Source organism: Vombatus ursinus, unplaced genomic scaffold, assembly GCF_900497805.2.
Source record: "Vombatus ursinus unplaced genomic scaffold, bare-nosed wombat genome assembly UNPS02014953.1, whole genome shotgun sequence".
Classification (NCBI taxonomy): domain Eukaryota; kingdom Metazoa; phylum Chordata; class Mammalia; order Diprotodontia; family Vombatidae; genus Vombatus; species Vombatus ursinus.
Genome location: NW_020954731.1, coordinates 360,845 through 377,171, shown reverse-complemented (window position 1 = coordinate 377,171; position 16,327 = coordinate 360,845).

Genomic DNA, 16,327 nt, shown 5'->3' with positions numbered 1-16,327 from the left:
ATCCATCCTCTACTCAGTTGCCAAAGTGATTTTCCTGAACTGAAATTCTGACTATGTCATCCTTCTAGTCAATAAATTACCCTACTCAGTAAAATTCCCATTACCTTTAGTCATAAATATAAAATTCTTGCCTTAGCATTTAAAGTCCTTTACAATCTAGCCCCTTTCTACCTTTCCTTTTTTTTTTTTCACTTTACCTCTCTCCAAATACTGTGTGATCCAGCTATACTGGCTTACTTTTTGTTCCTTACACATGATATTCCATCTCCCAACTCAATATATTTTTCCTAGCCGTTCTCCATACTTAGAATGGTCTCCCTTCACTTCTTGGTTTGTCTAGTTTTCTTCAAGACTCAGAATCAATTCTACATTCTACAGGAGGGTTTTCTCAAACTGCTAGTGCCTTTTCCTCTAAGATCATTTTTCACCTAATGTGTATATATTTTTATGTATGTATGCATCTATCTATCTATATGTATGTATATATGCATGTTGTTTCTCCCATGAGACTATGAAATCCTTGAGACCAAGACTGTGTTTTTGTCCTTCTTTGTATCATCAAAACTTAGCACAACTTACATAGTGTTTAATGACTGTTATTGACTGATTGATAAAAGGAAAGATCAAAGGTTCTTCATGTTTCTGACCATAAAGATGACCTTCTTGTTTCTTCCAAGCACATTCAATACAGCTATGGGAATAAGAACGTTTGAATATTTGTAAATTAACTGAATGAAAAAATTGCAATCTCAGAAATTGTGATACCTTGGACTGAGGCAGTAGACTTGAAAGAACAAACTTTTGCCTACAGTAGTATTCCTGCTTCTTTGCAGTCCTTCTCCTCTGAACATTTCTGTTCTGAATGAAATACTAATCAAAGAATTTATAATTTGAAAAAGCAAAGAGGTATTCTAGTCCAAATTCTAGGCCATGCATTGCCTCTTTCATTCAAACATCCGACTACTTCCAGTGTTTGGGGATTGTCATTATTTCACAAAGCAGATATCAAAGATTTACATAAATGCACAAAGGAATAAATAAAGCATATATTAAGTGCTTACTAAAAGCAAAGCACTGTGCTAAGTGTTGAGCATACAAATAGAAAAGCAAGATGGTACCTATTCTCATGGAGCTCACATTCTAATGGGGGAAGCAACACATATGAGAAGGAAATTCCTTCTAGGCATGTGGATGGCCTCTAAAGATACACAGAGGAAAAATGGGATATGTAGATTTTTGGGGAATATCTTACATTCCAGTTTGATCAGAAGATATAGTGAATTAAAGGGAGAAAAATGAAATAAGACTGGATAGTAAATTGAGGTCAGACTGTGGAAGGACTTGAATGCCAGGGTAAGGATCAGGATTCATTCTTTACAGTATACAATTATTTGACTGCTTTTTAAAATTTATAATACTTAGCTTTCTGTTAGACAGTTCGGGTGCTATCTCCTTCGTAGAACCTTCCTGGTGAGGGCAGTTATTAATATATTCTCCCTCTTAATATTAATTTGAAATTTATACACACAGACACACACCCCTATATAAACATAGGGGTGTGTGTGTGTGTCTGTGTGTGTGTGTGTGTGTGTTTGGTGTACATATTGTGTCCTAGTAAATGTGAGCTTCTTGAGAACAAGAACCATTTTATCTTTATTTCTCTCTGCAGAGCCTACTTTAACATAATGCCTTGAAAATAGTATGTGGTTAATAAATATATTGAACTGGATTTATCTGAAAGGTAATAGGATGGCCCTGAAAGTTTTTGAATGAGGAAATGATATAGTCAAACCCTAGCCCTAAGAAGATTACTTTTGCAGCTGTATGGCTCAGGATACAGAGTACAGGACCAAAGTTAGGAAAACTTGGGTTCAAATACTGCCTCAGACATTTATTAGCTATGTGATCTTGGGCAAGTCACTTAATTTGCCTGCCACAGTTTACTTACTTGTTTGGGAGTGATAATAGCATCTGGTTGTTTTGTTGTTTTCAGTCATGTCCAATTCTTTGTGACTCCTTTTGGTGTTTTGGGTTTGTTTCTTGTTTTTTGGCAATGTTACCAGAGTGGTTTGCCATTTCTTTCTCCAGCTAATTTTACAACTGAAGAAACTGAGGCAAAAAAGGATTAAGTGATTTGTCCAGGATCAAACAGCTAGTAAGTGTCTCAGGCCAGATTTGAGCTCAGGTCTTCCTGACTCCAGGCCTTAATACTCCATCTGTTGGCTTAGCTGTCCTACAATAATATTGAATGTAATATAATAATAATAATAGCATCTACCCCTTTAATTGTGTGGATCAAATATTTATAAAGCACTTTGCAAATCTTATAGTGTTGTTATATAAATGCTAATGAGGATGATGATGATGATGATGATGATGGCGGTGGTGGCGGTGGCAGTGGATTGGAGAAGGAAGATACTGAAAGCAAGGAGGCTATAATATTAGTCTAGCAGTGATCTGCCGGGGTCTGCTAGGGATGTCAGGGAATGGATGTGAGTGATATTATGGAAGCAGAATCAACAAAACTTAGCAACTGATTTCATCTGAGGGAGGTGAGAAAAAGAGTGGAACCAAAGATGACACTGAGGTTACAAACTAGGTGACTGGAAGGATGGTGGTGCCACAAAAATAGTGGAGGGAGTAGATTTGGAGAAAGAGTAGGTTTAAGGGGAAAGACAATGACTGTGCTTTTTAACGTATTGAATTTGTGATTCTGTCACTATCTTGAGATCTAGTTGTCCATTACATGTTATTTTGCAGTTAAGAAGTGAGATTCAAGTGAAGCACATAAATTTGGAAGTCATTTGTGAAGAGTTGATAATCAAATCCACGGAAGCATAAAAGATCACAGGGGAGAAGAATTAAAGAAAAGAGGATAGGCTAGGATGATATCTTTTGCAGTACCACTGCTGAAAAGTAGATAGTGATCACAAAGAACCAATATAGTTTCACCCAAATTTGGTGTGCCAAACTAACCTCCTGTCCTTTTTGACAGGATTACTAAATTGGTAGATAAATAGAATTCTTACCTTGATTTTTAGCAAAACATATTACATCTTTTGCAAAACAAATGGAGATGTAGGATTTAGATGACAGGGTAGTCTGGTTAGTTTCTAAAGTCAACTGCAAAGTCGAAAATTGCATATAATCAAAATTGCCCTTGAAAATTTCATAATTCACGAATTATTTTAGACAATCTTCTAATTCACTCACCCTCCCTTTCACTTTCCCAACAAAACACTCCTTCCTGATCATTACTTTGGCTAGTGCATTCCTGGGAGTTTTCTTTTGGATTTTTTTTTTTTGGAGGTAATCATTAAGCTCTTTTTTATTTTTTATTTATTCTTCAGTTACAATAATGCTGATCAATTTCCTTTTGTAATTTCTTGAAATATGATGGCTAAGCACCTTTTTTTTGTTTTTAAGGTAGTTCAATGCCTCTTGAATTATCTCTTCATCCATTTTCCACATAAGTTTTTTTTGTTATGGGAGATATTATATTTTCTTTTTTTTCCACTGTACTAATTTTGTTTTAATATTTCTTGTATCATGGACTCGTTAACTTCTATTTGATTCATTGTAATTTTTAAAAATACTCACATTTTTTATTTAAGGATGTTGTTGGTAAAAGTGCAGATTATCTGGTAAGACTGTAAAACATCCATTACATAAGGCTATAAAATATCCAACATCATTCCCAAATGTCTTGGGGATTGTTATAAGATTAAGCCTACTGGTTTTGAGACACTTACTAGCTTTCTGTTGCTTAGCTAAAGTGTGTGTGTGTGTGTTTGCTTTTTACTTCCTGTAAGAAAATAATTTCCTTTTCAATCTATGTTTTCAAACTCTCATATCTATTCTACTTATTTCCTCCATTGTGCTAATTTCATTTATAAATAATTTTTAACTATTTTATATGTGCTTTAGTCTTTCAGGAATTCTCGTGGGACTTATGACAGGTTTTTTGTTTGTTTTGTTTTGTTTTGTTTTTTCTTGAGGCTTTCCAGATAGACATTTTGGAGTCATTGTTTTCTTGTGCATTTTTATCTTAGGCATCCCTTTCACCATAATAGTGCTTTATGGTAGAAGATGTTTTTGTTTGCTTACTTACTTACTCTTCCAGATTTCCTACCTGAATTGGGATTTTGTGTTAAGACTAGATTCTGTTCACTTCTGGAAAAAATATTTGAGTCTTGTTTTGTCCTGAATTATGTTCTCTAAGGTCTTGATATTGCTCTCTAGGGGTTTTGAGTACTGTGCTCTTCAAGATTTAATTAGTCTGGGGACTTACAGGCTTTCCATATTTACAAAGCATTCTGTTATAGGCTGAAATATGATCATTTCTTTCTGCTCTGCATTTCCACAACTACTAATCCCGTTATGGATCTGGGTCATAGTACTGCAGGAGCTTGAATATTCTGCTACTGGCCCACCCCCCTGTTTCCTAGGAGGAAAGTTCTGTTTCAGAGCAAGAGAACTTTAGGTGCTACTTTAGTCTGAGATCCCCGTCCTTGTTATTTAGCTCCAGAACATAGACAAGGTAGGGGACTGAATGGGGGACCCCACTCCAGGGTAGGAGCCAAACAACTGATGCTTACCTCTTTTCCCTATTTTTAATGCACACTTTCAGGCTGATGAACTCTACTTGCTCTGCAGAAGCCACAGCTCACCTATGCCTAGATGTAGATCCCCTCCTTTACCCAAACTTTACCTGTGACACATCTACAGGGTTTGAGCTACAATGCTGCAAGTTGGCTTCTGTTCTAGCTTTCCAAACAACTTTGGGCCCAGCCCTGATGCATCCAGGACCAAATCTTGCCATAGCACATAGTCAAAGGATCTGTTTCAGTCTACTCTGAAAGGCTCCATGCAACAATCATCATGCTATATTTAATTCCTAGTGCCCATAAACCTTTGCTAATCTCTTTATCCTGATGTAGACTGGAAACAAGGTTCACTATGATTTTGCCTAGGATTTCATGACAACAACTTAGTCTGGCACTTTTTCTAAATCTTTGTGGGAATACTTGTGAAGGGAGAGCTGAGCTGTACTTTCCTCTACTCTGCCATCTTTGCTTGTCTCCTTTCAGTAATCATATCTTTCAGTACTCTGGAATATAGTTCACCCTTGTTAGGTGATTTGAACCTATTAAGAGTAACTTTATACTATCTACTCTCTCACTATTATTGTATATTAGTCATTTCAGAGCAGCATTAAAATGACCAAACTCTTGCTGACTTATCATTTTTGATTATTAAACTCACATTTTTTATTCAGGATGTTATTGGTAAAAGTGCAGATAATCTGGTAAGACTGTAAAACATCCATTACATAAGGCTATAAAATATCCAACATCATTCCCAAATGTCTTGGGGATTATTATAAGATTAAGCCTACTGGTTTTGAGACTATCATGACAGTTTCATCATGTACTTTATAGAATTTTTGCAGGAAATCATTGTTATAAAATTAGGCTTGATGTTTTGACGTCATTATGACAGTTACCCATTAAGGAAGTCCGTAAGTTTACAGAACATACACATGGAGAGATTCTGACTATATTTTTCAAAGGTTGGTCCAGCTGTGTTCCCCAAATAATATTTTGTCTACCACCAGCTTCTTTTTTTCCCAGGAAACAAACCTCCAAACTCATATTTTACCCTGACCATGATACACAATTCAGCCGGCTTCATGGAGGCCATCCAAAATCATAGTATAATCACTCTCAGAAGAGTACTCAGGAGCATACCTCAGGGGTACCCCATTTCTGCTGAATGGACTCTTGTCTCTGTGCTCCTTAATGCAGTGCAGCACTTAGGTGAATAATACTCTATGTTAGTGTGTATGCCTGAATTGCAGTTGGGTCCCCTTTTCCACTTTCCCATTGATGCTCTTCCCTGATGCTTGCAGTAAAATTTGCATTGGACTGACTGCTATTATTTTATATGTTTTTTTCAGCATTCAAACTCACTAAGGGACTGTTTAGCCCAGCTTCTTTCTCTGGCCAGACCATGGGCCTTTCCTTAGACATAAACTGGGTACCCTGCAAGGACTTAACCTACTGACAGCTGCACTTAGACTATGATACTGAGAATCAAGTTGTAGAAAGTAAGGGTGATAATGGAACACTACTTACTCACAGAAAGGACTTACTTATGTGAGAGAACTATCTCAAAACAGGAATACTTTACTGCCAATGGGGCTGAAAGGCTTTTTAGGAAATCAACAAAGAAATAATGAACTCTGATAAATATATTGATATTGAAGCATTTTTTTTTTTTTTTGGAATTACAGAAATCTCCAGAGGACTATGACAGAAGGATCTTGCACTGTGCCACACATGTTACAAAAAGTTAAGAAATCTATCCAAAATATGTAAATAAACATGCTTCTTCACCCTAGGAATCTGCCTGATTTAAAACTCACTGAAAAGCTATGGATTAGAATGAAAGTTAAATTTTTAAAAGTGGATTTTTCTTCGACAGTATGCTTAAGATCTAGTGTCAAAAGTGTGGATTCACAATGAAAATTTTTTTAAAAAATTGTTAAAATTTTGTAAACTCAATGCCAAATCATATAAAACGATTTCAGCAAAAGGAGGCCATATTGTGTATTTTATTCTTTAAAGATATAAAAAAGTTATAAGGTTTATATATATTGACATATTTAATTATTTCACATTATTTCACAGTAAATTCACTCAACACTGTCCTTCTAAAAAAAAAAAAAAACAATGGCCATATGCCTTATTTCTCCTATACGATTATGAACTCCTTGAGAGTAGGAGCTAATCTGACTATCCCTAGAATAAGAGCGATTAAACACATATCTCTTCTCTTTTGTAGCTAAAATTCTTGAGAAAGCTGTTTACAATCAGTGACTCTACTTACTCTACTCTCATTCTCTTTTAATCCCTCTGCAGTCTGACTTCCAGTTTCATTTTATTGAAACTGATGTCTTCAAAGTTGCCATTAAACTCTTGATTGCCAGATCTAATGACCTTTCTAAATCCTCATCCTTCTTGACCTCTGAAGCATTTGATACTGTCAATCACCCTCTTCTCCTAGATATTCTGTCCCCTCTAAGTTTCATGACACTGTTCTTTCATGGTTTTCCTCTTTCCTTTCTGATCACTCCTCTATATTAGTTCCTGAGTCTTCTTCCAGGTCATGTCAACTTACGGTGGATGGAAGCTCTGTCCCCTGACCTCTTCTCTTTTGCCTCTGTGCTATTTTGCTTTGTAATTTCATTAACTCTCATTGATTCAGTTATCATCTCTATGTAGATGACTTTCATGTCAAGGCTATTGAGATAGCTTTCTGGTTGATCTCCCTGTCTCAATTCTTTCCCCAATTAAATCCATCCTCCGCCTACATGCCAAAATAATTTTACCATGTCACTCCTCTACTCAGCTGGATGGCAGCTACATGGCACATTAGATAAAGTCCTGGACTTAGATTCAGGAAAACTTGAGTTCAAATCTGGCCTCACACATTTACTAGCTATGTGCTTCTAGCTCAGTCATTTAACCTCTATCAGCCTCAGTTCTCTCATTTGTAAAACTGGAATAATAATAATACCTACCTTCCAGCATAGTTGTGATGATAAAATTAAGTAATATTTGTAAAACACTTTGCAAATCTTTAAATGCTACAGAAATTCTAAATATTATTACCATCCAATAAACTACATTGGCCACCTATTATCTCTATGACAAAAAATTTTAATCCTCTTTCTGCATTTTAAAAGTCTTAATAACATTTTGCCTTTGCATTTAGGTTTTTTTTTTAATTTGTTTGTTGTTTGTTTGTTTTCTGCAGAAGGGAAAGGGTTGTCCTTGATACAAAAGTAAGAGAAGCAAGAACACTTGATTGGGTTCTTAACTTTAGGTGGAAATCCCTCAAGGCAACTCTCTATTGCACTGACTTCTCTACCCTCTCAATTCTTACAGATGTTAGATGGCCATGTGTACCACTTATCACCACCAGCATCACTACTCACATGCCCAAGCACCCCAATTCTTAGAATTACCTGTTCTTGTAAGGCCAGGTGAGTTACACAGATTATTTGTCTTTCACCACATTTAGATCCTACAGGGACAATTTTTTTTCTTATTTTTAAGTGAATCTCCAAGATCTCTTGGTTCCAAGGATATGAGCTTCCTCCATTGGAAATTTTGGGGGTAGCCAGGTAGCACAGTGGATAGACCACCAGCCCTGGAGTCAAGATGACCTGAGTTCAAATTTGACCTCAGATACATAACACTTACTAGCTGTGTGACTCTGTGCAAGTCACTTAACCCTGATTGCCTTACCACCCCCCCCCCAAAAAAAGGAAATTTTGGACCTTAAGGAATCACTTTCCATGACATGCCTATGTAATCCACAAGGTACAAGGTTGAGTCTATGCATCTCTAGGGAACAGATGGTAGAAGATATGACCTACAACAGTAAATTATATGAAGGCAAAAACATGAGTTTCCAGAGACAACTCATGTGCAGGAAAGCTTGTGGTTAAGATTTTGGAAGGAGGGAATAGGTTGGATCTATGGAGAAATGTCACATGAGAGAAAGGTGGATTAATAAGTAATTAATTCACTGAGAAGTGAATTAATTAGATGGAAACTAATTGCAACCCTATCAGGCTAAGTATAGAATCTCAGACCTGGTAAAGCCCCTAAGAACATTATTCCATTAGCCAATAGCCCTAGTTTAGCTCAACTATTGCTTCTCTGAAAATCTTGGTGGCTATAAGAGATTATTGGTACCCTCCCAGGAACTATTCTCACAGTTAAGTTTGACCTCATACAATAGAGAAACATCAATTGCATTATCCTCTTGGGAGACTAAATAAAATTAATACCTGTAGAATTCTTTCCCTTTAGAGGAAACATAGATGGGAAAGGAGAAAATCAATCAAAAAAAGTTCTGAAAATTCAGGTCCCAGAATAGTGATTCAAAAAGATCATAACAAATTTGAATAATGAAACAAATCTAGTACGATGAAGTTTAATAGTGCTAAATGTAAAATCTTATCTCTTATGGTTTGCAAAAATTAATTTCATAAGTATAAGCATGGCCCAATGACTTTTCAACTTTGTAAACTCAATATGAACTTCTGATGGGGTAAAACAATTACAAATGCTGCTATCTTAGGCTACACAGAAAGACCTAGTGTCTATGCTTAAAGAGTCGTAGTCTTTTCTTGTCACACCGCATCCGGATGACTATATTTATTTCTGTGTTCCATGTTCAGTTACATTTTATAATGGACATTGATAAACTGGAGTCTAGATCTAGATCTGGAAGGAACCTCAAGAGGCCATCTAGTCCAGCCACCTCAATCTACATGTAAGGAAACAGAGGACCACAAAAGCTAATGTAATTTCTCCAGTGTCACCTAGATTTTAATTACAGAAGTGGGATTTGAACCCATGTCCTGTAACTCCAGAATTGGTGCTCCTCCTACTGTACAATATTGCTTCCCTTATCCAGATGAGAGTGACCAGGATACTGCCAAGACCTTGACAGTATGCCACATGAACATCACTGGGGATGTAAAGCCTATATAAGAGAAGCTTTAGGGGAGGCTTATAATAGTTGCATTTAAGACTTTCCAGGCTTATTATGTGGAAAAAAGTAATCAAATTCTTCTGTTTTGCCCCAGATAAAAGTTCAATGATACTGAATTTATTTCATTGTAAGGAAAATTCTCTTAAGAGAGCTACCCAAAGGTAGAATTGGCTTTTTGCTTGGTAGTTGGCACCCAGTCCTTAAAAGTATTAAAGGAGGGGCTGGATGACTACTTCAATATATTTCTTATTCAGGTATGGATTAAGATAGTTGGCTTCTGAGATTCCTTCCAACTCTGGCATTCTTTGATTCTTTGAGTTTAATTTTGATGGATAAATCTGCAGAAGGACCTTTATAAAGCACATACTGTCTAATTAATTTTTGAGATGTCTAAAATATATTTTCCTGTGATTTTTCTCGTAGGGGTTCTTCAGAAAGATCCATGATTACTCTCAAGGTGCCATAAAATCCTTCTTCTCTGAGGTTTTATAAATGAAGTTCTGTTCTAAGTAAGTATTGATTTACTTGTCATATTTCTCCGCTTAATAAAAGATCAAGGATTTGTTCCTTGTGCCAGTTTCTAATTTCCTTTTATCTCTTTTCTATGGCAATTGATTCACATCAACTAAACTTTCTATATTAATTTGTAATAATCTATATGAATGTCTATTTTTCATTTGGGGGACATTTGGCAGAATAACAGATGGTATTGTCAGACTATCTTTTTAGCTCTAAATGCTACATCCTTATACCATAATCTTTTTCCAAAGTGAACTTTACATAGTAAAAATATTACTGTATGAACTAGATATTATTAACCTTGGTATTCTTACTATAAATAAAACTAATATGTAAGAGGAAGTCGCAGCTAAGTGGAAGGATGGCTCACTGGTACACCTTGGTGGGGTAAGTAGAGGAACTGACATTGCATCAAAGAGCATGAAGAAGCATGGTTTCATGAGACATTTAATTATCTTGGATGGCAGGGCACATGATAAGAATTTGCAAAAAGATCAATGTAAAAATAATTGGGGCTAATATGCCAACATCGTTTTCAGAGGATAGAGATGAGAATAAAGTATAGAACATCTACAACAAACTTGAATAAAAGCCCAAATTATATCAGCATATACACTGATTCCAATGCAATGATACACTGTCCTGAGAAAATAATTGTGAGGTGTTAGACAGGACAAGCACCAGATAACATCACACACACACACACACACACACACACACACACACACTCACACACACATCAAAAGGATTATATTTTAAGAGACAGGAAATGACTTGTTTATGATGTAGGACTAAGCCCTGAATCAGTTGTAGGTGTACAGTTAGACCATCAAATTACTAGGGCAAAAGTAAAAATGAATACAATCTTAAATAAATAAATGAATAAAAATGAGAAAAAAAGATATGGCCTATATTTAATGTATCATTAATATAGCCTATTTTAATAAAATATTGTTAAAAAATTTTAGGAAGAAACCCAGAAGAAGCAAAATTTCCTAAAGATAATTAAGAATGAAAATGGAAGAAGTATTATAAACAGAACCAAAAAATAATGAAAAGAAGTTTTGAATGTTTTATAGCAAACACATTTATTAATTTATTTTGGGGGTATGTAAGGTGTTACAGAAGGACTAGCACCTCTGGTGTGAGGGCTTGCTGAGCCCTTTTCAGGGCTGTTCATTCCCATTTGATGTCCATCTTTCACCCAACTCTCATCTGTGGCTCCAAGAAGCCGTAGCATAAGCAGTGATCACACCCTGGTAAATCATCTCAGCAGAAGGGCTAAATCAGATTGAGGGTAACCAACAGGCCTCAAACCCATCAGTGAGTTAAGAGGATGTTTACCCCAAGCATGTGAAGACTTCCTCAAATGGAATGGACAGATGAGAACTATTTATTCCAAAGGCCATGAAAGGGGCTAAAGCAGGTACTGCGGCATGCTTACTTCTTGGTCAGATATCAAGATGCCGAGTTCATCCACTGCATCCTGGGCCATCACCAGTCATCCTGACTCTTGTCTTGCCCCTGGAATTTGATGACTCTGGAAAAGACTTTGTGCAACTCTGTCTCACTTAAATCCAATTCACCCAAAAGTTAAAACATCACCTGTGATGTCATTGGTTCTCTTCGAAAACAAAGAACAATAACAACTTTACACTATGTTTGTAATACTTGCAGATAATTTCCTTGCATTATTTCCTGCTATGAGGCAACAACACATAATGGCTATTATAATGGCACAGAGGTGGCCTCATGATCAGGGAGACTGAGTTTCAAGTCTTACCTCTGACATAAACATAGGCTACATCAAAAACAAACAAACAAACAAACAAAAACCACTTAACCTCTCAATGCCCTAGACAAATCTTTAAGATTGCAACTAGCTGAGCAGGTGCTGATCTGAATGGTAAAGGGTGTATCCTTATTGGAAGTTATATGTACTAGTTGAAATTAAATAATTTTTGTTCCTCCTCTCCCCATATAATTCTTCAGTATGCTATTCAGGCTTTTTATAATATCTGTATGAAAAAGAAAAGAAAGGCCAGAAGGTAAGAAGATTGTTAAGAAAGGCTGATTATAATTCTAACATCCAAGTAAATAAACCAACAGTAAGACTTATCCAGAGAGAAGGGGATACTAACAAATAATCTAGAAAGGATTCATCACAGCAAATTAAAATTATGCAGGGAAGGACAGTGACTTAAAAGCCGCTGATGAGGAAGAAAATAAGATATATGGAACCTTCCCCCACATAAGCCTGAATGACTGTATAGGTCCCTGGGCAAGGTGGAGATCACTCGAAAAAGGCAAGTGGTCTTATTGATTTATAGTCCCGGATATGATTACTTTGACTTTTGTGTGTTCTGTTGGGTGAAAAGAAGCTAGATTTGATGTATTGTTAGCCTGAGTACTTATATGTCTAAGGATGGGCCCCTTCAGATTTTGAGTGACTGCTTTTGCAGGATATTTAAAGACAAAGATAATGGGAAATAGTGGATAGAGACCTGGCCTTAGAATCAAGCAGACCTCAGTTCAAGCCTTGCCTCTGACACAGACTTGTTGAATGACCCTGGATAAATCATGTGAGTTTCGATACTTCAGGCAGGTCTCTAAGACTCCAAGTTGCAGAACAGATGTAGATCTGCATTGGTAAAGGAAGTTTCTCCACCAAGAATTCCTCATATTAATGAAATCATAGATCTGCTACAAATAAAAAATAAGAGTGGCATGGGAATATAAGCCCTTAGAGATGTTTAAAGGCCACATTTACATATTAAATAATCTATATATATATTTTTTAAATAAGCATTTATTAATTACCTCATATGGGCCAAGCAATATGGTAAAGGCTTTACAAATATTATGTCATTTGATATTATGTACTTAACATATGCTAGGCCCTGTACTAAGCATCAGAGATAGGAAGACAAAAGTGAAAAAGACCCTTAACCTCCAGGAGTTTCAGTTCTAATAAAGGAAACAACATAAGTATACACATAATATAAACAAAATGGATGCAACATAGTTCAATGCCAACACCATCTGGAGTACCAAAACCCAAATGGAATGGGTATACTTGCTGATGTGAGAAGACCAAGAAAAATAAAACTCTCTCCTAGCTACTTTATCTATACTTAAAAGGTCAGAAATATAGTTGAACAATCTCCTTGACATGGATGGTCTCAATCCTCTGTTCATTTTTATGAAAGAAGAGGAGAGACTTAAAGATCCAGAGAATCATGAAGCCCAGTGCTACTTGGGCAATATTTATGCAAATAGCCATTGTTTTGTTTGTACAATAACCCACAGATATGAACATTTGGGAAGTATATAGGACAGTCTCCATAATCTAAGGTGAGGTCCCTGAGTGAAAGGAATGATCTCCATACCAGACAGAGGAGTAGAAAGAAGAGAAAAAAAAATAATGGACATTGATCAATGTCATGGGTAACTAGGGAATCTGATCTAGAAAAGATAAGTCTTAGGGAAGAACTATTATCAAATATTTAATAATGAGTTATCATAAAGAAAAGAGATCAGACTTACTCTGCTTGACACTAGAGCATAATACCAGAAGTCATGAAAGGCTGTTGTAGGGAGGCACATTTTAGCTCTGTGTAAGTACATTTTCTGAGCAATTAAGGTCATCCAATTCTAGATTGGGATCTAATGAAATTCCCACTATAGGCCATATATGGTAGAGGATAGATGACCAAGGGTCATGGTGTCTTAAGTTTAGAACTTGAAAAGGTCTCAGAGATGATATATTCTATCCCTTCATATTGTACAAAGGGAAATTATGCACCAGAGAGATTAAATAACTTGCTTAAGGTCACACAAGAAGCAAGTAGCAAAGCCAAGAATAAAACCCATATTTACTGACTCAAAATCTAGTGTTCTTTCTAGAATATTTTTTCCATTATATAATGGACTAGATAATCTATGAGGTCCCTTCCACCTCTAAAATTTTATGATTCTACATGATTTGCAGGAAAAAAAAGAGTGATGCAGTAGTGGAGCGTATTAATAGAAATCTAATATTAAGAATGAGGTCAATGAGAGTCAACCGGCCTCCTGCCTTGGTCACACACCTGACATATTGTGTTCATTTTTGCTTATGGATGAGAGTTGATAGCTTTAAGAACATGGGGTGAGGGTCATGATGCTACTTTCAAATAGTAGAAGGACTGTCAAATAGAAACAGAATTAGAATTTAGTTTCTTGGTCTTGGCAGGTAAAATTAAAATACATGAGGAGATACTAACGAAAGAAAAAATTCAACAATACAAAGAAAAACATTTTTAACACTAAAAATTGTCCAAAAATAAAATAGAATGAATTGGAGGATAATGGATTTTCTATTATTGAGAGTCTTTAAGTAGAATCTATATGTGGAGATGTGTTTTCCTTGACTACACATATATAACCTATGTCAAACTATTTGTCTTCTCAATGGGGCTGGGGAGGGAAGGAAAGAATTTGGAATGCAAAATTTGTTAAAAAAAAAAAAAGTTTAACATTGTTTTTACATGCAATTAAGGGAAAATAAAATATTAAATAGGAAAAATGGAGTCTGTATGATCCCCTACTAGGATACTATAATAAATTTCATATATCAAGTATGAATTGGAGCAGGTTATAATATAATATAACATAATATAATATAATATAGCTTCAATTATTTCTAATTCTAATTATGGGTGACACAAATAGAAGGGTTAGTCTTGGAAAAGAGGAAACTTCCTCTACAATGGAAAGGAAGGATATTAGAATAGGTGGAGTAACAAGGGAGTTTTGAAGTGAGGAAGCAGAGAGTTAAAGAAGCTTACATTGAATATCTTTAATACTTGTGATATTATCTGCTGAGAGTTGGGTTTATTTGTAAAGGTGGGTATGGAATCTTCCAAAGATTGGGCATGATTTGTAACAATCACTGTGTACACTAATAGGAAATTCATACAGCTAGGTCCTGAATAGTGAGAATAAAATTCACACTATTTGAAGAAATAATTATATAAAATATAATCTTTGATTCCAACCCAATAGAAGTACACATTGTGAATTTTAATAATCTAACTACTTCAACTTATTCATTATTCTCACTAATGAAGACCTAGCAGTAAGTGTTCTTTCCAGAGAAGCAATGGGGCTTGCTTTATTATGCATTATTTGACTAGTAGGGCTTACGGGGGGCCTATTTAGGTTAAGGAAGATTAAGTATTGTAATGTAATGTAAAGGTCCTTGGAAGAGATATCAGAATACTTAGGTTAGATATTCTGGCCTTTCTAGGAAAGTACTGTGTGACCTTGGGCAAGTTATTGTTTTATCTGTCTGGGTCTCAGTTAATTGTCAGGAAAATGCTAAAAAAAAATGATGTTGGGAAAGAATAAATGAAATAATAAACAGGGAAGTCATTTGAAAATTCAAAAGGGCTTCACCAATGTAAACTATTACTAATTTTCTCAAAATCAGTTAATCAACTTATACAATGAATAAATTGAATGAATAAACTCACTTGGCTAGTCAAATTGGTCTATAAGTTATTTACAATGCATTACATGTGATCCTTGACTTTGTGATTTATTTATTTATTTTTTTACAAATGATCTCACATGTTTGAAATGCACCCACTCTGCACCTCTGCCAGAAAGACAGACAACTAACATTTATTTAATCTCTATTATGTGCCATGTGCTGAATATACAAGCAAATGCAGAACAAAACAAAACAACAAACAAAAAATCATCCTTGCTCTCAAGGAGCTCACAGTCTAATGAAAGAGACAACATGCAAATAATTAAGTAGAAATGACTATCTAGATGTGATAAGGTGGGTATAATCTCAGAGTGAAGGCATCAAGATTAAGGAGCACTGGGAAAGACTTCTTGCAGAAGGTAGGACTTCATCTGAGACTTGACGTAAGACAAGGCAACTCATAGGCAGAGATGAGGAGAGAGAATTTTTCTGGCTTTGTTCAAGGCACAGCTCAGTTACTTCCTCATACAAGAGGACTTTCCTAACTTCACCCCACTTTACTCTCTCCCATTTATTTAGTACAAGCTTCCTCATGGAAAGACTTTCTATTACTTTGTAGATATAAATATATGTATATATATATATATATATTTACATTCTTGTATACACGTTATATCCTTCAAATTCAATTTAAAAAGGGACTGCTTGATTTTGTTTTGTACTTCATTGATGGCAGTGGGTGAGGGTCATAATAATTAA